The 23,790-nt window shown below is 42.9% G+C and overlaps 1 pseudogene; it reads left to right on the top strand.

Moving 5' to 3' along the window:
- LOC139575125 (uncharacterized) overlaps positions 1-23,790 on the top strand; it is a 101,742-nt pseudogene that overhangs the window by 37,603 nt on the left and 40,349 nt on the right.

The raw sequence follows: 23,790 nt of genomic DNA, 5'->3' as shown, positions 1-23,790 counted from the left end.
CCTCTCATCAAAGATAGCTCTAGGAGAGTGGCATTAAGATAGGTGATGGGTGAGTTCTAGAAAAGGTACTTTTACAAGACAATTTATGATTTCATTGCATTCGGGGTTTCTGGAGAACTTCAGTAAGAACATTCATTTCTGTCACTACTGCGATATTGATAGAAAAACTTTCTGAACTTACCACACTTGTGTGGCATAGCAAGAACCGTACAGTCATTTCAAACCCATTTGCAGGATTTAGCTGCAACAGATTCGGTGTGTGGTGTCAAATTCGACTCGCCTTTCAATCTGCTAGCCTACTTCCATGTTTGCCAGCCAGGCCTGCCACCATGTCTGGGGCATGACCTGTTCGAGAGCATTGTTTCCTATGATCTTGCTTTGTTTATTGCTCAGTTAGTTCAGGAGAAACATTTGACTTATTTACAACTCAACTGATGCAAAAATCAATTCAAATATCAGGGAAACGATGCCAACGACAAACCTGAAGACATCTCTCCTCGTAGTGAAAGGCTCAGTGGAAATGCAGTGCAAAATTGGTGCTTTCTCAGATTGCTACCTCTCCTGTCACAGCAGGTCAGGTGGCTTATCTTCTCATTGATGAGTACATCACCTTTAGGAGAGAGCTTTTTCCTGACCATGCCCTGAAACCGAAACATCACTACCTATGTCCCTATCCATAGCTCATTGCCCACTTTATGCCACTTATTTTCCTTTGGACTTTAAGGTTTGAGAGCAAGCATACTTTCTTCAAGCAATGTGCCAGAAAGTTCGACAACTTTAAAAACCTGTGTAAAACACTTGTAGAGCGACACCAGCTTCTCCAGGCCTACTTAAGTGCATGCAAACTGTTCCCACAATGTATACAAGTAGAAAAGAGCACTGAGTTCTACGTGAATGACAACAATGACAGAATCAAGGAATCTGTTGCCAGTTTTGATTTAGAGTCAAACGGCTACAAATCAAGTGACCATTAAGGGTACTTTGTTCAAAAGGGGCATGTTTGTTTTGCTTGGGAAAGATGAAGAACTAAATGTTGGCAGGATTCAGCTGATCATAGTTAACCATGATTCTGTTTATTTTGTCTCAGAGAAACACATATTTGTGCAATTAAGGGATATCAGTGTCTATTGCTTATATGGAGCAACCCAAGAACACTATGTTTACATTAAGAGGATTTGCGTGGCATGCCAGTAATCGTTCTTCATCACTCCTTTGCAGAAACCTTCTAAGAGAGATGACTCTAATCAGACCTGAAACGTAGAGGATGACCGAGGGAGAAGACGGTATGGTATGCATTTTTAAGATGGGCTGCTTGGTGGTTTAATATTGGTGCTGGAATTAGGTGAATATCAGTGACGATTTATCCAATCTATTTTGGAGAACAATGAATTTACAGAAAATCTAAGAAGCAATTCTGTCATCTCTTCCGGATCTCCCTTAATGAAACTTTGCTCCACTACTGGAGGGCATAGAAGGGCTTGGAGAGCAAGAATAATCTGCAGTTTGTGATTGAAGACAAACCTGCAAACGTCCTCCGACCAATTCAGTGCAGAAGACTGATGAGGGGCTGGAAAATTGAAGGTAAAGTACACGCAGTATAAAGAGACGATAGACCTCAACTGTCACTCACTCGCTCTCATTGTGCCGGCTGGCGCATAGGGCATCAACAAGGGTCTTCCACTTTTGTCTGTTCTGGGAAGTCTTCTAAATTGTGCCCCAGCTGAGATGATGTTGCTGGAGCTCTGCCTCTACTGTTATCCCTAACTATAACATTTTCCGACAAGATAGAACTGCCAAAGGGAGCGGTGTTGCAATCTACTGCAGAGATAGCCTGCAGAGTTCTGTATTACTATCCAAGTCTGTACCCAAACAATTCAAGCTTCTACTATTAAAAATCCACCTTTCCAGAAACAAGTTTCTCACCGTTGCCGCTTGCTATAGACCACCCTCTGCCCCCAGCTGTGCTCTGGACACCATTTGTGAATTGATTGCCCCCCATCTATCTTCAGAGCTCGTGCTGCTAGGAGACCTAAACTGGGACATGCTTAACACCCCGGCAATCCTACAATCTAAGCTTGATGCCCTCAATCTCATCAATGAACCCACCAGGTACAACCACAAATCCGTAAACACGGGCAAAGATATCATCCTAACCAACTTGCCCTCCAAATACATTGCTGTTTTCAACCAAGATCTCAGCGATCACTGCCTCATTGCCTCCATCCGTAATGGGTCTGCGGTCAAACGACCACCTCTCATCACTGTCAAACGCTCCCTAAAACACTTCAGCGAGCAGGCCTTTCTAATCGACCTGGCCCGGGTATCCTGGAAGGATATTGACCTCATAACCAGAGGATGTCTGGTTATTCTTTAAAGGTGTCTTCCTCACCATCTTAAATAAGCATGCCCCATTCAAAAAATGTAGATCCAGGAACAGATATAGCCCTTGGTTCTCTCCAGACCTGACTGCCCTTGACCAGCACAAAAACATCCTGTGGTGTTCTGCATTAGCATCAAATAGCCCCTGTGATATGCAACTTTTCAGGGAAGTTAGGAACCAATATACACAGGCAGTTAGGAAGGCAAAGGCTAGCTTTTTCAAGCAGAAATTTGCATCCTGTAGCCAAAACTCTAAAAAGTTCTGGGACACTGTAAAGTCCATGGAGAATAAGAGCACCTCCTCTCAGCTGCCCACTGCACTTAGGCTAGTAAACACTGTCACCACCGATAAATCCACTATAATTGAGAATTTCAATAAGCATTTTTCTACGGCTGGCCATGCTTTCCACCTGGCTACCCCTACCCCGATCAACAGCCCTGCACCCCCCCACAGTAACTCGCCCAAGCCTCCCCCATTTCTCCTTCACCCAAATCCAGATAGCTGATGTTCTGAAAGAGATGCAAAATCTGGACCCCTACAAAATCAGCCGGGCTAGACAATCTGGACCCTCTCTTTCTAAAATTATCTGCCGAAATTGTTGCAACCCCTATTACTAGCCTGTTCAACCTCTCTTTCGTATCGTCTGAGATTCCCAAAGATTGGAAAGCTGCCGCAGTCATCCCCCTCTTCAAAGGGGGAGACACTCTAGACCCAAACTGCTACAGACCTATATCTATCCTACACTGCCTTTCTAAGGTCTTCGGAAGCCAAGTTAACAAACAGATTACCGACCATTTCGAATCCCACCGTACCTTCTCCGCTATGCAATCTGGTTTCAGAGCTGGTCATGGGTGCACCTCAGCTACGCTCAAGGTCCTAAAAGATATCATAACCGCCATCGATAAGAGACATTACTGTGCAGCCATATTCATCGACCTGGCCAAGGCTTTCGACTCTGCCAATCACCACATTCTTATCGGCAGACTTAACAGCCTTGGCAATTCTTTGACTTGCTTGTATTGTCCTGACTTCGATATCCTATTAGGTCCCATAATAGACCTCAGACATGTAAATTAAAAGGTGTTCTGATAAAGTTGCTGGTTGTACAATGTTATGTAAAAATAATAATAATATTGCAGCAATCCAGTCTCTAATTTCAACATTCTGTTACTATCGGGCAAATCAATCAATCTAAAACACAACCAAATGCAAATGCGTCCAACAAGTTTGTTGAGTCACAAGCTTGCTGTAGTAATTGTGTGCAAGACATATGGGACCGTATACTCAACTTTAGACTACTTTAATACCCTATAAGTGAATTTGTCAAAATACTTATGCCATCTTCAAATAGGGGCACTAGGTACATAATGTGCTTTCATTTTTACATGGTAAAACAATACCCTCAAGTAAAAGGTGACATTCTGTACTGTTGCCTCATATGAAACATTTCATCTGAAATCCAAAATGCTGGAGTGTAGAAGCCAGAAATTATAATAGCTTCAACCTTCCATATACATACTGATAGGTTGGACTAATGATGACTGCTACTGATCTTACATTGTCAGAAAAATGTGACTGATTAATTAATTTTTTTCTTTGTGTACGTTGTTCTTCCAGAACCCGGATTAATTGAATCATACTCAGAACCTGGCCCCTCCTCACCCCTCTATTCCCCAACCACTCCAAGCACTCCAAGCACCTCAAACATGTTGCCTTTAACCCCACTCCTCAGTAGCCCATGGTCTACACATTTTAGAATCAACTGGGACAGGATGCCAGCTGGAATCCGTACAGCAGTGGTACAAGACACAAGACCATCAGCAGGAGACAGAAGAGTGATGGTGAGATTGGTCGTTGATCAAATAAGCCAGCAGAATCTTAATCTGTCCAGAGCAATATGTCATAATATTGTCAGGAGTATCATTCGAGAGTACCCCAGAAGTTTTACTGATGTCTACCAGGATGGAGAGGAGAGGCCACTTCTAAACTAGAGTAGAACATGTAAACTGGGATAACTGGCGAGGCGGCGAAGAGAGAAACTCTCACACTCTTAATCGGCAGAAGGAAGAAACACGTAAAGAGCCCTAGTGGACCAGTACAGATGCGTTAGGTGCAGCCTGAAGGCCTCCCCCCAAGGGAAACAGAGGAGACCTTGGAAGACCTGGAGAGAGAGATGGCACAAATTTACTCACAAGAAGGAATGGGAGGAGATACAGTTGAAGTCGGAAGTTTACATACACCTTAGCCAAAGACATTTAAACTCCGTTTTCCACAATTCCTGACATTTAATCCTAGTAAAAAAGTTAGGATCACCACTTTATTTGGAGAATGTGAAATGTCAGAATGATAGTAGAGAGAAGGATTTATTTCAGCTTTTATTTCTTTCATCACATTCCCAGTGGGTCAGAAGTTTACATACACTCAATTAGTATTTGGTAGCATTGCCTTTAAATTGTTTAACTTGGGTCAAACATTTCGGGTAGCCTTCCACAAGCTTCCCACAATAAGTTGGGTGAATTTTGGCCCATTCCTCCTGACAGAGGTGGTGTAACTGAGTCAGGTTTGTAGGCCTCCTTGCCCACACATGCTTTTTCAGTTCTGCCCACACATTTTTCTATAGGATTGAGGTCAGGGCTTTATGATGGCTACTCAAATACCTTGACTTTGTTGTCCTTAAGCCATTTTGCCACAACTTTGGAAGTATGCTTGGGGTCATTGTCCATTTGGAAGACCCATTTGTGACCAAGCTTTAACTTTCTGACTGATGTCTTGAGATGTTGCTTCAATATATCCACATATTTTTCCTACCTCATGATGCCATCTATTTTGTGAAGTGCATCAGTCCCTCCTGGTTTTACTGTGGATATATATATTTTTGTACCTGTTTCCTCCAGCATCTTCACAAGCTACTTTACTGTTGTTCTGGGATTGATTTTCCCTTTTCGCACCAAAGTACATTCATCTTTAAGAGACAGAACGTGTCTCCTTCCTGAGCGGCATGACGGCTGTGTGGTCCCATGGTGTTTATACTTGCGTACTATTGTTTGTACAGATGCACGTGGTACCTTCAGGCGTTTGGAAATTGCTCCCAAGGATGAACCAGACTTGTGGAGATCTACAATTTGTTTTCTGAGGTCTTGGCTGATTTCTTTTGATTTTCCCATGATGTCAAGCAAAGAGGCACTGAGTTTGAAGGTAGGCCTTGAAATACATCTAGAGCCATGTCATAATTTCATGGAATTTTCCAAGCTGTTTAAATGCACAGTCAACTTAGTGTATGTAAACTTCTGACCCACTGGAATTGTGATACTGTTAATTATAATTGCAATAATCTGTCTGTAAACAATTGTTGGAAAAATTACTTGTGTCATGCACGAAGTAGATGTCTTAAACGACTTGCCAAAAGTATAGTTTGTTAACAAGAAATTTGTGAAGTGGTTGAAAAACGAGTTTTAATGACTCCAACATAAGTGTATGTAAACTTCTGACTTCAACTGTACTTGAGAAGACATACATACTACAGTGGCGCTACCTGAATAGCAACCCTCCACCCTCCATATCAGATGTCATGGAAGGATGGCCATTTCTGTTCTCACAGAAGGGCCTATACTCCCACATCCATCTCTTAATCGACCTCCCCTACCTGATGAAGCTGCCGGAGGCCAATGAGATGAGAAGCCAGACAATCCTGAAGTTCTATCAGGTCAACAAAACCAACCCAGGGGTTCAAAAAGTCTTGTCTGCCTTTCAAGAAAACGAGAACACTAACAAGGCCCTCTGCATCATGCTCGTCATTCTGGATTACTTTACCTAAGGAGGGCATCTTCCTTCAGGCTGATGTAAGTTCTCACTCACCCAAACACACAAACACAAACACACACTTACCACTGAGTTGTAATATACTGTAATTTACTGTATTATTTTCCAGCCGTCTGCCACAGCTGCTGACATCCAAAGATCTGTTCCCTTACTCAGCACACCTCGGTTGATTATACTATATAGGTACTATATAGACCTCCTCTCATTAAAGTCCTTAAAGTTTGCTATGTAAAGGAAGTCAGGTCGTGGGATTGAGCATGTGATTGTGTTGGGCACTAACTATTTTGGGGGGGAAGGGAGAGGCGGGGGGGTCATTTTTTTGCTGGAAAAAGGTATATATTGAAAAGATGATCCCTTAATATTATGTCGATCTACAGTATTTCAGGAGAGACGTTGATGAAACCCACAGCCTGGATGCTGTCCATTGAAGGACAGGTGGTCACGGGGCCACATACCAACTTTGTGAATGGAATGGCTGCACTCTTCACAAGCTACTACAACTTCAATCTGCAGTATCTGGAGGAGGCCTCATGCACACTTGAGTTCGTTCAAAGGTAATCGGAAACTCAAGCCAACTCATTTAGGTCTGGCTTACACAGGCAGGTCAGCCAATTATTGGGCAAATGATAAGAATTGGACTGCCTGTGTAAATGCCTTATATGTAGCTGTAGGCAGCATGCTGGGCCTCCTATTCACTAACTTGCAGATAGTGGAGTTTAGTACTGTCTTTCAGAAGTTGGCTGGATTTGAAAAGCAGTGTACCCTGGGTGTATGGTGGTAATATGTGATGTATGGTTTGAGGCGTTATGGTTGTAGCTCCACTTTGCTCTCTGATAGGCCACACAGACATTATTTCCATATATTAATCACACCTACCCAGGCCTCTTAAAACTACGACCTCTACCTAGAGGGTGTTTCTGATGGTGCCTCTGATGAAGGCCCATAACACACATGGTTTGATTACTTGGAAAGGTTACAGCTATTCAATTGTTCACTCTCTCTCTTTTTCTCTCTGTTTTATTGTTTTTAGAGGCTTCCTGGGCATCAACCCACAGGAAGGCTCCAAGGCGACTTTCAGGAAGGTGATGAGCAGAAAGTCTGGAAAAGTCACAAAACAGTTCAAGGAGCTGTCAGGAACAGTTCCGGCACCACATTTGTTTGACCACTATAGTTCCTGTTCCTCTATTAGGTTTGTTACTGAGTTTTAACGTTTCACCCCTCCCCCCAAATGTTTAAAATACAAGTGCATTGGTTTGGGACAAACCGATCCAAATGTAGCATGCACCGGTCAGAAAATCGATTCAAACATTACGAATCACCGGTTAACTGAAATGTTTTGCTCATATTACTCACATACATTATATGGCGCCGGAGGAGATGGCTGCCGTTTTTATGGGCTCATAAACAATTGTGCTATTGTGTGTGATTTTTCACATTATTTGTAACTTTTTTGTACATAATGTTTCTGCCACCGTCTCTTATGACCGAAAAGAGCTTCTGGATATCAGGACAGCGATTACTCACCTCGTACTGGACAAAGATTTTTTCTTTGACGAGTCGGACGAGAAGGATTTACTTCAGACACCCAACAAGGCCCAAATCTCCGTCATTCGCATGAAGAAGAGACGGAGATATCCGGGATGTAGGTCGGGGTGCCTTATAAGGATCCTACGGCGAGTGCGTAATCCGCCTCTACCATCAGTCCTATTAGCCAAAGAGCAATCATTGGATAATAAAATGGATGAGATTATCCTTCCAAAGTGACATTTAAAACTGTAATATCTTATGTTTCACGAGTCGTGGCTGAACGACAACATGGATAACATACAGCTGCCTGGGTTTTTGGTGCATCAGCAAGATAGAACAGCTGCCTCAGGTAAGACAAGGGGTGGTGGTCTGTGTCTATTTGTAAATAACAGCTGTTGCACAAAATCTAATACTAAGGAAGTCTCAAGGTTTTGCTTGCCTGAGGTAGAGTATCTCATGATAAACTGTAGACCACACTATTTACCAAGAGAGTTTATCTATATTTTTCGTAGCTGTCTATTTACCACCACAAACCGATGCTGGAACTAAGATCGCACTCAACAGGCTTTATAAGGCCATAAGCAAACAAGAAAATGCTCATCCAGAGGTGGCGCTCCTAGTGGCCGGCAACTTTAATGCAGGCACTTAAATCCGTTTTACCTCATTTCTAGGATACATGTGCAACCAGAGGACAAAAAACTCGAGACCACCTTCACTCCGCACACAAAGAAGCACACAAAGCTCTCCCTCGCCCTCCATTTGGAAAATCTGACCATAACTCTATCCTCCTGATTCCTGCTTACAAGCAAAAACTAAAATCAGGAAGTACCAGTGACTCGCTCAATACGGAAGTGGTCAGATGACGCAGATGCTAAGCTACAGGACTGTTTTCTAGGACAGACTGGAAAATGTTCCGGCATTCTTCCGATGGCATTGAGTACACCACATCAGTCAATGGCTTCATCAATAAGTGCATCGATGACGTCGTCCCCACAGTGGCCGTATGTACAGTTGAAGTCGGAAGTTTACATACACTTAGGTTGGAGTCATTAAAACTTGTTTTTCAACCACTCCACAAATTTCTTGTTAACAAACTATAGTTTTGGCAAGTCGGTTAGGACATCTACTTTGTGCAAGACACAAGTAATTTTTCCAACAAATGTTTACAGACAGATTATTTCACTTATAATTCATTATATCACAAATCCAGTGGGTCAGAAGTTTACATATACTAAGTTGATTGTGCCTTTAAACAGCTTGGAAAATTCCAGAAAATTATGTCATGGCTTTAGAATCTTCTGATAGGCTAATTGACATAATTTGAGTCCATTGGAGGTGTACCTGTGGATGTATTTCAAGGCCTACCTTCAAAATCAGTGCCTCTTTGCTTGACATCATGGGAAAATCAAAAGAAATCAGCCAAGACCTCAGAAAATAGATTGTAGACCTCCACAAGCCTGGTTCATCCTTGGGAGCAATTTCCAAACACCTGAAGGTACCACGTTCATCTGTACAAACAATAATACGCAAGTATAAACACCATGGGACCACGCAGCCGTCATACCGCTCAGGAAGGAGACGCGAAAAGTGCAAATCAACCACACAACAACAGCAAAGTACCTTGTGAAGATGCTGGAGGAAACAGGTACAAAAGTATCTATATCCACAGTAAAACCAGTCCTATATCGACATAACCCGAAAGGCCGCTCAGCAAAAAGGAAGCCACTGCTCCAAAACCGCCATAAAAAATCTAGACTATGGTTTGCAACTGCACATGGGGACAAAGTACTTTTTGGGGACAAAGTACTTTTTGGAGAAATGTTCTCTGGTCTGATGAAACAAAAATAGAACTGTTTGGCCATAATGACCATCGTTATGTTTGGATGAAAAAGGGGAGGGCTTGCAAGCCGAAGAGCACCATCCCAACCGGGAAGCACGGGGGTGGCAGCATCATGTTGTGGGGTTGCTTTGCTGCAGGAGGGACTGATGCACTTCACAAAATAGATGGCATCATGAGGTAGGAAAAATATGTGGATATATTGAAGCAACATCTCAAGACATCAGTCAGAAAGTTAAAGCTTGGTCACAAATGGGTCTTCCAAATGGACAATGACCCCAAGCATACTTCCAAAGTTGTGGCAAAATGGCTTAAGGACAACAAAGTCAAGGTTTTGGAGTAGCCATCACAAAGCCCTGACCTCAATTGCATAGAAAAATGTGTGGGCAGAACTGAAAAAGCGTGTGTGAGCAAGGAGGCATACAAACCTGACTCAGTTACACCACCTCTGTCAGGGGTAATGGGCCAAAATTCACCCAACTTATTGTGGGAAGCTTGTGGAAGGCTACCCGAAATGTTTGACTCAAGTTAAACAATTTAAAGGCAATGCTACCAAATACTAATTGAGTGCATGTAAACTTCTGACCCACTGGGAATGTGATGAAAGAAATAAAAGCTGAAATAAATCATTCTCTCTACTATTATTCGGACATTTCACATTCTTAAAATAAAGTGGTGATCCTAACTGACCCAAAACAGGGAATTTTTACTAGGATTAAATGTCAGGAATTGTGAAAAACTGAGTTTAAATGTATTTGGCTAAGGTGTATGTAAACTTCCGACTTCAACTGGCAACATCTGCATTGAGCTAAAGGGTAGAGCTGCCGCTTTCAAGGAGCGGGATTCTAACCTGGACGCTTATAAGAAATCCCGCTACGCCCTCCGACGAACCATCAAACAGAACTAAGATTGAATCGTACTACACCAGCTCCGACGCTCGTCGGATGTGGCAGGGCTTGCAAACTATTACGGACTGCAAAGGGAAGTACAGCCGCGAGCTGCCCAGTGACATGAGCCTACCAGACGAGCTAAATTACTTGTATGATTAGACTGCTGCAATGGTCTACCTTCTGGCTACCCGGATAAAGCACTACATATAAATAGATATAAATAGATCGTTGTGGGCTATACTCGGCCTTGACTCAGGGTAGTAAGTTGGTGGTTGAAGGTATCCCTCTAGTGGTGTGGGGGATGTGCTTTGACAAAGTGGGTGGGGTTATATCCTGCCTGGATGGCCCTGTCCGGGGGTATAGTCGGATGGGGCCACATTGTCTCACAACCCCTCCTGTCTAACCCTCCAGTAATTATGCTGCAATGGTTTATGTGTCGGGGGGCTAGTGTCAGTCTGTTATATCTGGAGTATTTCTCCTGTCTTATCCGGTGTACTGTGGGAATTTAAGTATGTTCCCTCTAATTCTCTCTCTCTCTTTCTCTTCTCTTGGAGGACCTGAGTCCTAGAACCATGCCTCAGGACTACCTGGCCTGACGACTCCTTGCTGTCCCCTGTCCACATGGTGTTACTATCATCTGTGGGAGGCTGGAAGCAGTTAAAAAGTTAGAAAGCAGCACTCGTCAAATATAAAGACACAGCAGCAGTAGAGCCTTTGCAGAGCTTCACAGGTATGCCACAGGTAAGCATGTGTTAAACATACATGGCTGTGTGCGTGTGTGCGTGTGTGTGTGTGTGCGTGCGTGCGTGCGTGCGTGGGTGGGTGGGTGTGCGTCAACCTCCTCATAGCAAACACATATCACACGTGCACAAACACACACGCACACACCTTTCTCCCCACTTGCTCCTGTAGACAGCCTACACAGTACAGTGTAAACTGCCCACTCTGATACTTTCCATGCAACCTCATCAGTTTGGTAATTAAAAACAGGCACCACGTGGAAGTGATTTGTCTAAGGGGAAACTCAATGTAGGTGGGCACTAGTCTAACAACTCTCTCACCAGGAATGGTCCCTTCAGCCAAATTAATAGAGACAACGTGTGTAGGGTCTAATACGCCTAAAATCCTACCCTGTAAACCAGGAACATTCCCAAAACATTAGCTAAGATTGCATTTAAGTATTAGCTGTTTGATCTAACAGGATGATAACATCCAAAAAACGTTTAAAAAATGTTTTCAATGAAATATCCTTGGAATGTTCTCCTAACATTCATTAAAATGTTGTGCTCAACATCTGTAACTACCACCGCAGAACATTCCCCAAAAGTTCTCATTAGGTTTTCAGGTAATGTAATAACACAATATACCAGTAATGTTTTCCCAGCATCCCAAAATTGGTTCTGTGAAACATTCGTTAGGTTATGGCAATTGTTCTCATAACACAAAAACTGTCCAGTATGCTGATGATTATACAACGTTTGTATAAAACATTCACCTGATGTTGCAAGAACATTCCCAGAACACATTTAATCTGTTCTTTAAAGGTTCCCAGAATGTTTCATTAGGTTGTGGGAACAGTCTGGTGAGAACATTATGGGGTCATCATAAAAGATATGTTCCCAAAACACAAAAACGGTCCAGTTGCGTGGAGAATTATAAAATGTTTATTTTAGAGTGCAAGAAACATTCACCTGATGTTACAAGAACATTACCAGAACAAAAAAAAGAAAAAGTTCCAAACATTTTTTTTTATACCTTTATTTAACTAGGCAAGTCAGTTAAGAACAAATTCTTATTTTCAATGACAGCGGGTTAGCTACCTTGTTCAGGGGCAGAACAGCAGCTTTTTACCTTGTCAGCTCGGGGATTCGATCTTGCAACCTTCCGGTTCCTAGTCCAATAGTCTAACCACTAGGCTATCTGCCACCCCATGAGTTGTGCTGACATTCGGATAATGTTTGTATCAGGGTGCACAAAAAATGTTGACAGAACATCCTTTCTGAGTTCTTTCAAGGTTCGCTGTTCGTGGGAACAGTGTGGATAAATGACAAGAGATACAGTGGGGAGAACAAGTATTTGATACACTGCCGATTTTGCAGGTTTTCCTACTTACAAAGCATGTAGAGGTCTGTAATTTTTATCATAGGTACACTTCAACTGTGAGAGACGGAATTTAAAACAAAAATCCAGAAAATCACATTGTATGATTTTTAAGTAATTAATTCGCATTTTATTGCATGACATAAGTATTTGATCACCTACCAACCAGTAAGAATTCCGGCTCTCACAGACCTGTTAGTTTTTCTTTAAGAAGCCCTCCTGTTCTCCACTCATTACCTGTATTAACTGCACCTGTTTGAACTCGTTACCTGTATAAAAGACACCTGTCCACCCACTCAATCAAACAGACTCCAACCTCTCTACAATGGCCAAGACCTGAGAGCTGTGTAAGGACATCAGGGATATAATTGTAGACCTGCACAAGGCTGGGATGGGCTACAGGACAATAGGCAAGCAGCTTGGTGAGAAGGCAACAACTGTTGGCGAAATTATTAGAAAATGGAAGAAGTTCAAGATGACGGTCAATCACCCTCGGTCTGGGGCTCCATGCAAGACCTCACCTCGTGGGGCATCAATGATCATGAGGAAGGTGAGGGATCAGCCCAGAACTACACGGCAGGACCTGGTCAATGACCTGAAGAGAGCTGGGACCACAGTCTCAAAGAAAACCATTAGTAACACACTACGCCGACATGGATTAAAATCCTGCAGCGCACGCAAGGTCCCCCTGCTCAAGCCAGCGCATGTCCAGGCCCGTCTGAAGTTTGCCAATGACCATCTGGATGATCCAGAGGAGGAATGGGAGAAGGTCATGTGGTCTGATGAGACAAAACTAGAGCTTTTTGGTCTAAACTCCACTCGCCGTGTTTGGAGGAAGAAGAAGGATGAGTACAACCCCAAGAACACCATCCCAACCGTGAAGCATGGAGGTGGAAACATCATTCTTTGGGGATGCTTTTCTGCAAAGGGGACAGGACAACTGCACCGTATTGAGGGGAGGATGGATGGGGCCATGTATCGCGAGATCTTGGCCAACAACCTCCTTCCCTCAGTAAGAGCATTGAAGATGGGTCGTGGCTGGGTCTTCCAGCATGACAACGACCCGAAACACACAGCCAGGGCAACTAAGGAGTGGCTCCGTAAGAAGCATCTCAAGGTCCTGGAGTGGCCTAGCCAGTCTCCAGACCTGAACCCAATAGAAAATCTTTGGAGGGAGCTGAAAGTCCGTATTGCCCAGCGACAGCCCCGAAACCTGAAGGATCTGGAGAAGGTCTGTATGGAGGAGTGGGCCAAAATCCCTGCTGCAGTGTGTGCAAACCTGGTCAAGAACTACAGGAAACGTATGATCTCTGTAATTGCAAACAAAGGTTTCTGTACCAAATATTAAGTTCTGTTTTTCTGATGTATCAAATACTTATGTCATGCAATAAAATGCAAACGAATTACTTACAAATCATACAATGTGATTTTCTGGATTTTTGTTTTAGATTCCGTCTCTCACAGTTGAACTGTACCTATGATAAAAATTACAGACCTCTACATGCTTTGTAAGTAGGAAAACCTGCAAAATCGGCAGTGTATCAAATACTTGTTCTCCCCACTGTATGTTCCTAAAATACAAAATAGGCTCAGTTGTGATGACATTCATACAATGTTTAGGTGGCACTAGGGCTGTTGCAGTGACCGTATTACCGCCCCACTAGAGGTCACGAGTCATGAAGGCAGTCAAATTCCACGTGACCGTTTAGTCACGGTAATTAGGCTTCACCAAGCTCTGATGCTGCTGATGGTCATTAGTAGCCTACCAAACTTGCTAATTGCCTGGCACTCTATTGTCCCTCTAATCACTCTAACATCAATGCAAATGTAATCTAAAATCTAATCAAACCCTTCATGAGAACCCATGAGCTCATGTTGCGCAACATTTCTATAGCCTATGCAATTGAGCAAGGAAACAGAGACATGGCCTCTATTAAAAAGAGGAGGATCCCATCAGCTTTCTATAGGCTAGGCCTACTATATTTATTTCTCAACTTTCCTAATATTAAGCACATTGCTTATCTTTACAACAGCTTACCTGGCTGGCATGAAAATTAAACACGGGAAAAGCTCCCTCCATTCGCTATTTAAGTGCATCGATGACATGTCTAAATAAATAATGGATTTATTGTGAAGGTGTAGGCTGTAGGCTATATTACATGAATGTATTAGACTTTTTAAAATGTAGATGTTCCAAAGGTCTGCATCAGTGGCTTGTGTGGAAGATAGGAGATAAATGTGTTTGTTAATTAACGGTCAATTACCGTGAAACCGACAGTTATTTGCTTGACAATCACCGTCTGACGGAATTTCAGTGACCACCACAGCCCTAGGTGGCACAGACGTTCCCTGATTATTGCAAGAATTTTATTGTGCATATGAAAAGGAGGGGAACGTTTTAATAACTCAGAAATGGTGTTCTGTGTCTCCGCAATACAACCGTTGTCCCCTGGTGGCGCAGATGGGTTAATGATCTAACTGCAGAGCTGAAGATTGCAGGTTTAATCCCGCATGTTCTTTAACCATGTTCCTTTGTTATTAAAAGTGTGAAATCGTGGCTCAGGTATAATCTACTAAAAGAGAGGATGTCTTTATATAGATTTATAAATCCAGTCAGAAATGCAAAATTTAGACTGTGACAAATAAATCACTGTGTAAAAACTGACTGTTCAACAAAACTCACCCGATATAATTGCTACTTTGAGACGCATGATATGGTCCGTCTTACTTTTCATGATCTGAAAAAAAAGTGAGATCAGCACTCATAGTCTTGGATCATTTGTAAATTTGGGCCCAGAAGTATGCAACATATAAAGAGGATGAGTTCAGTGATGGTGAATAACCCAGTTACCAGTAATTCCCTGGGTTAGTTATGTCTCAGAAGGTTTAAAAAGGAAGCATGGAATTCCTCATTGACCATACTGCCATGGGTATATAGTGAAAAAAGAAGATGTAAGAGAGCTTCCCTGGTGACGCAGAGTATAAAAGACCTGGCTTGGGAACCAAACATTGCAGATTCAAACCCCACATGTGCAGACTGTCAACATAAGAAGTACGGGTGTGAACATAAAACGTTTAAAGAAAATGTAATCCTTAACATTAAGGAAAAAAAACACAACCTAATTTGAATCACAGTGCAGTTATCACAAAACTACCACTAACAGGTCCCAATTGTCATCATGAAGGGAAAATGTTTTACAATCAGGCCTACCTAATGCAACAATGCTGTAACGTTAGTAAGAGGGGATACGAATCTTTTAAATGATTTGCCACGGATATAAAGCGCTCCGCACGTCATCGTCATTAACAGTTGGAAAACAAACGCTGATTACAGAAATTATTGCAGTTAATATGGAGCCATTGCCACTGCTTGAGTTGAGAGGTAATTTGCTAAAGGAAGGACTGCAAGCGCAATTTGAGCCACGACTCGCGCGACTGACACAGGCGCGTCTGTCTCGTCCATGTCACAGTTCACCGTTTACTCCTGTTTCAACCGGGTGTTATTCCCTTTATAGTGGGAGTTGAGACATACAGTTAAAAGCATTAGAAAGCTAACCCACATTTGGTGCATTTTCTTTTGCCCTGTGTTTGATTTGGGAGCTTAAACTTGGTGGGCAGGCTTGTGTTAAACATGAAACAAAGTAGTCCCCTAGACTAATTATTACATAATTTGCTTACAGAAAAACAATGTTTTTTGTTGCATATTTCATTCTGGAACCTGCCTAGGTTTAGGGGGGGTTGTAACCTATTCTAAAACAGCATACTATTAGCAGTTAGCAAAAAAAACTAAAATAGACGAGACTCATTTACTAATCCAAAAGCTGTCATGATTTGGCAACAAATGTAGCTTGTCTACCATTTTTTATGTGTACCCCCTAGCGGCCATACTGTATCATGCAATAGGATTTGACGTGGAATTGTATTAAATGTTATTTTCGTTTAACAGAAAACCCATACAAAAATGTCCGCTTAAACGTTAAGAAAATGTATTTTATTTGTCACCTCCCTAATATGCAGTGTAAAAAAAGATGGTTATGTTTGTATGATTATATGCTGTTCAAATGTCCTATGAACTAAATAATGTGCAGATTGTCAATATATAAAGTGTAAAATGTATAGTTGTGTTTGTATGATTAAATGCTTTTCAAATGTCCTATGAATGAAATTAAAATGCCATGAGTCTACATCACCTTCAAAGGACGGCATGTAGCCAAGCGGTTAGGAGTGTTGGCCCAGTAACATAAAGGTTGCTGGTTCGAGCCGACTAGGTGAAAAATATGCTGTTGTGCCATTGAGCGAGGTACTTGCTCCAGGGTCACCATCAATGATGGCTAATCCCTGGCTCTGACCCCACTCTCAGGGGCAGTGGGATATGCTAAAAAATACATTTGCATGTGTACATGTTTGAAATATGACAAATGTAAGCACTCACCTGATTTTCTTATCAAATACAAATATCCATTAAATCTGGATGTGTTTTCTAATGCTTTAAAACCTGTTTGGGATAGGGGGCAGTATTTTCACGTCCGGATGAAATGCGTGCCCAAAGTAAACTGCCTGCTACTCTGGCCCAGAAATTAGGATATGCATATAATTGGTAGATTTGGATAGAAAACACTCTAAAGTTTCTAGAACTGTTAAAATAATGTCTGTGAGTATAACAGAACTTATTTGGCAGGCGAAACCCCGAGGACAAACCATCCAGGATTTTTTTTGGGGGTTCACTGTGTTTTCAATTGGTTTTCTATGGGAACCTAGATTTCTGTGGCACTTGGTTGCAGTTCCTATTTCTTCCACTAGATGTCAACAGTCTTTAGAAATTGGTTGATGTTTTTCTTCATAGAAATGAAGAAGTACGGCTATTCAGAACGAGGGTCCAGCCTAGTGCACTCTAATGTTTTGGTGCGCACGACCTGGAACGTGCTTCACTTTGTTTTCGTCCGGTATTGAACGCAGTTTATCCCGTCTTAAATTTTATCGCTTAACGTTTTAAAATACCTAAAGTTGGATTAGGAAAGTTGTTTGAAATGTGTGAAACAAGTTTACAGGTAACTTATTAGATATTTTGTAGTCATGTTGGGCGAGTTGGCACCGGTGTTTTTCTGAATCAAACGCGTCAAATAAATGGACATTTTGGAGATATAACGACGGAATTAATCGAACAAAAGGACCATTTGTGATGTTTATGGGACATATTGATATTGAAGTGCCAACAGAAGAATCTCTTCAAAGGTAAGGCATGAATTATATCGTTATTTCTGAGTTTTGTGTCGCGCCTGGCGGGTTGAAATATGATTGTCATGTGTTTGTTTGATGGGGTGCTGTCTTCAGATAATCACATGGTTTGCTTTTGCCGTAAAGCCTTTTTGAAATCTGACACGGTGGCTAGATTAACAAGAAGTTAAGCTTTAAGTTGGTGTAATTTTTTATTTGAATTTCGCGCTCTGCAATTTCAACGGGTGTTGTCGAAACGTTCCGCTAGCGGAACCCCTAGCCATAACAGGTTTTAAGGAGCTACAAATTTGCAAAACTATAATTTGTTAATAAGAAATTTGTGGAGTGGTTGAAAAACAAGTTTTAATGACTCCAACCTAAGTGTATGTAAACTTCCGACTTCAACTGTATATATACCGTATATATACAGTGGGGAGAACAAGTATTTGATACACTGACAATTTTGCAGGTTTTCCTACTTACAAAGCATGTAGAGGTCTGTAATTTTTATCATAGGTACACTTCAACTGTGAGAGAAGGAATCTAAAACAAAAATCCAGAAAATCACATTGTATGATTTTTAATTAATTAATTTGCATTTTATTGCATGACATAAGTATTTGATACATCAGAAAAGCAGAACTGAATATTTGGTACAGAAACCTTTGTTTGCAATTACAGAGATCATACGTTTCCTGTAGTTCTTGACCAGGTTTGCACACACTGCAGCAGGGATTTTGGCCCACTCCTCCATACAGACCTTCTCCAGATCCTTCAGGTTTCGGGGCTGTCGCTGGGCAATACGGACTTTCGGCTCCCTCCAAAGATTTTCTATTGGGTTCAGGTCTGGAGACTGGCTAGGCCACTCCAGGACCTTGAGATGCTTCTTACGGAGCCACTCCTTAGTTGCCCTGGCTGTGTGTTTCGGGTCGTTGTCATGCTGGAAGACCCAGCCACGACCCATCTTCAATGCTCTTACTGAGGGAAGGAGGTTGTTGGTCAAGATCTCGCGATACATGGCCCCATCCATCCTCCCTTCAATACGGTGCAGTCGTCCTGTCCCCTTTGCAGAAAAGCATCCCCAAAGAATGATGTTTCCACCTCCATGCTTCACGGTTGGGATGGTGTTCTTGGGGTTGTACTCATCCTTCTATTCCTCCAAACACGGCGAGTGGAGTTTAGAGCAAAAAGCTCTATTTTTGTCTCATCAGACCACATGACCTTCTCCCATTCCTCCTCTGGATCATCCAGATGGTCATTGGCAAACTTCAGACGGGCCTGGACATGCGCTGGCTTGAGCAGGGGGACCTTGCGTGCGCTGCAGGATTTTAATCCATGACGGCGTAGTGTGTTACTAATGGTTTTCTTTGAGACTGTGGTCCCAGCTCTCTTCAGGTCATTGACCAGGTCCTGCCGTGTAGTTCTGGGCTGATCCCTCACATTCCTCATGATCATTGATGCCCCACGAGGTGAGATCTTGCATGGAGCCCCAGACCGAGGGTGATTGACCGTCATCTTGAACTTCTTCCATTTTCTAATAATTGTGCCAACAGTTGTTGCCTTCTCACCAAGCTGCTTGGCTATTGTCCTGTAGCCCATCCCAGCCTTGTACAGGTCTACAATTTATCCCTGATGTCCTTACACAGCTCTCTGGTCTTGGCCATTGTGAGAGGTTGGAGTCTGTTTGATTGAGTGTGTGGACAGGTGTCTTTTATACAGGTAACGAGTTCAAACAGGTGCAGTTAATACAGGTAATGAGTGGAGAACAGGAGGGCTTCTTAAAGAAAAACTAACAGGTCTGTGAGAGCCGGAATTCTTACTGGTTGGTAGGTGATCAAATACTTATGTCATGCAATAAAATGCAAATTAATTACTTAAAAATCATACAATGTGATTTTCTGGATTTTTGTTTTAGATTCCGTCTCTCACAGTTGAAGTGTACCTATGATAAAAATGACAGACCTCTACATGCTTTGTAAGTAGGAAAACCTGCAAAATCGGCAGTGTATCAAATACTTGTTCTCCCCACTGTATATTTACCCCCGTTTTTCTCCCCAATTGGTAGTTACCGTCTTGTCTCATCGTGCAACAACCGTATGGACTCGGGAGAGGCAAAGGTCGAGAGCCGTGCGTCCTCCAAAACAACCCAACCAAGCCGCACTGCTTCTTGACACAATGCCCACTTAACTCGGAAGCCAGCCACACCAATGTGTCGGAGGAAACACCGTGCACCTGGCGACCGTGTCATCGTGCACTGCGCCCAGCCCGCCACAGGAGTTGCTAGTGTGCGATGGGACAAGGACATCCCTACCGGTCAAACCCAGACGACACTGGGCCAATTGTGCGCCACTCCATGGGTCTCCCCGAGCCTGGACTCGAACCCAGAATGTCTAGTGGCACAGCAAGCACTGCGATGCAGCGCCTTCCAACACTGTGCCACTCGGGAGGCCCGGAACATATATTTTGTGATGTCCCCACTATGTTCTCACCAGACTGTTCCCACAACCAAATGAAACATTCTGGGAACCTATAAAGAACAGCTTAAATGTGTTCTAGGAACGTTCTTGCTACATCAGCACGACTGGACAGTTTTTGTGAGAACATTTGCTGCGACCTAACGAATGTTCTGGGAATTCTAACAGGAACAATTTTGGTTAGCTGGGTGGGCTTGTTTTGTCTTCAGTGGAGTTGACATTCTCCCACCTCGCCCCCCTCTCTCTCTCTTCTTCTCTCCCTCTTCCTTCCTCGCTCAGAGAACTAGACAATGTCCAATGTTAGTCTTTGGGGTGCTGAGAAAACATTTGCGCAACATCTGAGTAGCGAGAATAACAACACATCATAGTTTATTTTACAGCTTTCCATGGTTAGCAGCTCATGTGGAAAGAATACTCTCTATGAAATGTTACATTTTCCTCACGGAAAAATATAGGCTGTTTTGATGATGTAGTTGGGGTTGGATGTTGAAGGATATTGGATACTGTATTGCACATCACAATCCAAATAAATAAATGTCACTTTCACAATGGGCAAGAGGATGTAGACTAGGTTCCAAGTGCCATAAGATCACTGCGAAATCCTTGATAACAAGCCCAAAACATCATAACAAAAGCGTGTACATGGAGAAACCAAGCATTGCTGTCCGGATTTCCAATGTTATATACACTGAAGAACAGTGAGAAACAAGGGAAAACAGACCATCCCCCACTAAACACACGGCCACAGACACACACAGGAACGCACACACACACACAGGCACACACACTTCTCCTCAGCCGCCTTGACATGAGGCTGATTTGAGGTTGAGCCGATCAAAGATGCGGTCGATATGTGGTCTAGTTTAGCCTGTGATGTCAACACCCCCTTACAGCAGAATCACAGCACAGTCCTCAAAGCAGAGAGCCTCTCACATCTGAACTACAGAATAAATCACCACCGTGGGTGTGTTTACCCCTGGCCTGTGGATGAGGGTATAGGCCCCTTTTCAGTAGACGACACACTGACGTCAAGCACAGATGCACCCGACTTTTGGCTTCAGTAAGAAAACCATTGCCATCTGCACCCATTCAACATAGCCTAGATTTAAGTTTGTATTACTTATAAACAAAATCACTTTTTGGGGTTCTCATACGCTTACAATTATGTTTTGATTATTGGTTGAACAGTCGCTAAGATTACATTTGGTTGTGATCTTTGCAAAATAACTATTTTGGATGCAGCCGCGGTTAGCTAGAATGCTAACACTCATTAACATAGGCTATAGCAAGAGCTAGCCAAAGAGCCATTTTGCTGAATGAAGTTGAAGTGTTTTTTAAGTATAATGCTGTTGATTTGCGATGATGACACAAACATTATATTAAGCAGGACATTCTTATGAGCCTTAAAATCCAATTCTAATCCAAAAGTAGTGTGAAATGCAGCCACCGACTTCAGCACATCGCCTTTGTGCGGCAATGTTTGCAAACACAGAAAGGGGTCTATGTGTGTGGGGCAGAGGAGTCCGTCTCCCTTGGAGAGGGAGAGGAGGAGGGTTGCCGAGACAGTCTTATCTGTGTGACGGAAGACTGACAACCTGCATCTGTTTACCTCACCCTTCTCTTTTTGTGTGTGTGTGTGTGTGTGTGTGAGCGTGTGAGTTTGTGTGTTGCTATTAGGGACTGCCATTGCCCTCCACCTCCTCCCTCTATTCTACTCCTATTCCCTTCTTTCTCTTCTACACTCTTTCCCTATCCTCATGTCTAAGAAGCCCACACCAGGGATAGGTTATAGGATCCACCCATAACAAACATTATACCAGAGAAGGAACGGGAGAGGAGGGAGAGAGAGGGAGTGTTGGTATGTCAGCCCATGACAGCCCCTCCCAGTACTGATGATGGATGCCAATAGCCAGAGAATAGACCATCTATGGTCTACAGAGCATCTCTGATAGAGCATGCCTGACGTGCTGATGTACCGATAGACAAACATCTCTAAAGAACACTTCTGTCAGGCTCGTATATATTAACCTTGCTGCATCTTAGAAGCCTTATCTGGTGTGACGTAGAATAGATTACTTCAGTAAGCTAGTGTATTAAACTACAGCACATACAGAGACGGAAAAACACTGGCTTTTCTGTATCTTAACTGGGGGGGGGGGGGGGGGTAGAGGGAAATAAAAGACCATGTGGGTGGAATAATGTGTCCCATTGGCAGAGATGACAGTGTTATTGTAAAGGTGCTTAGTGGAGTTGCAGACTGTTTAGACTGTAGATGAAACACTCACGTGTGGCCTGAGACTCTCTCTTAAATCACAGACAGGAAATATCACTTTGTTTCCATCTCTCTTTCTCTGTGTCGAGTGTGTAAACGGCAATATACTGCAATCTCTCCTCTGCCAAAACTCGAATTACTCTTTCTGTGTAAGGATGGAAGAATGTAAAAGACAGTTAAGAGGCTGGTGTATTTTCTGCCCTTAAAACAAGGCATACTATAGAGGGGAAAGGGAGGATATCTTGTATTGTGTGTATGTATGTGTGTGTGTGTGCGTGCGTATATTTAGCTCCTAGACCAAACAAAGGTTATAATGTGTTGTGTTCCGTCCATTGTCCCAACAGCAGCACATACAACATGACATGAGGTGTCATTCCCTGAGGTGAACCACCTGCCCCTGTCTGCAGCTGAGACACACACACACACATACAGACACACACACACATACACACACATACACAGTCACACACCATGCTCCAGGCACACGACACATAGCAAATACAGGAGCCACGCTCATAGTTTGACAACAAGATCGTACAGTAAAGCCCTGGGGACAGCATTAGCCGCACATCAACACACAGACAGATACTCACACATTAGTGCACTCACACACATATACGCATAGACGCACACACACACACACACACACACACACACTCACAAGCACAAAAGCAAAGCCACTTAAAAATGACTGTGTAAGGTGTTAAACACACACACACAGGCCACACCACAGCTGGTCGGTGAGATTTGACTCTCTCGCCATCATGAAAACAGCCTATTAACATGACAAGAGGAGGGGATGTAAAGGAGAGAGAGAAAGGGGCAGCAAGAGCTGTGCCTGTGTTAGTGTGTGTGTGTGTGTGTGTGACAAAGCCTTCCTGCTGCATGAGATAAACCCATAGAGGTGTGTGTGTAGGAGGGCACACATATTCACTAGGATCGGTTAGAGGGGCACTGCTGAAACATACACACCCCATCTCCCTGACCTGAGGTTAACCCAACCACCAACACTCCTTAACGATCTGCCAGTGCCCAGGCTGAACGACACACACAACCCACTAATTGTGTGCTTTAGGGCTGTCCCCCGACCGGGAAAAAATATTTGTCAACCGAGAGTGGTGTGGTCGTTCGACCAATTAATGATCGAAATTTTAAAACGTGTATTTTTCCATATATAGACACACCCTATGTTTGAATAAAACCAATTATATATAGGCTACTGAGCTTGTCTGATGCTTTAAGCACTGCGATTAAAAATGAAGGCACAAATTACTAAA

Source organism: Salvelinus alpinus, chromosome 5 (genome assembly GCF_045679555.1).
Source record: "Salvelinus alpinus chromosome 5, SLU_Salpinus.1, whole genome shotgun sequence".
Taxonomy (NCBI): domain Eukaryota; kingdom Metazoa; phylum Chordata; class Actinopteri; order Salmoniformes; family Salmonidae; genus Salvelinus; species Salvelinus alpinus.
The sequence above is the reverse complement of the archived record's forward strand: the minus strand, read 5'-3'. Positions and strand labels throughout refer to the sequence as shown.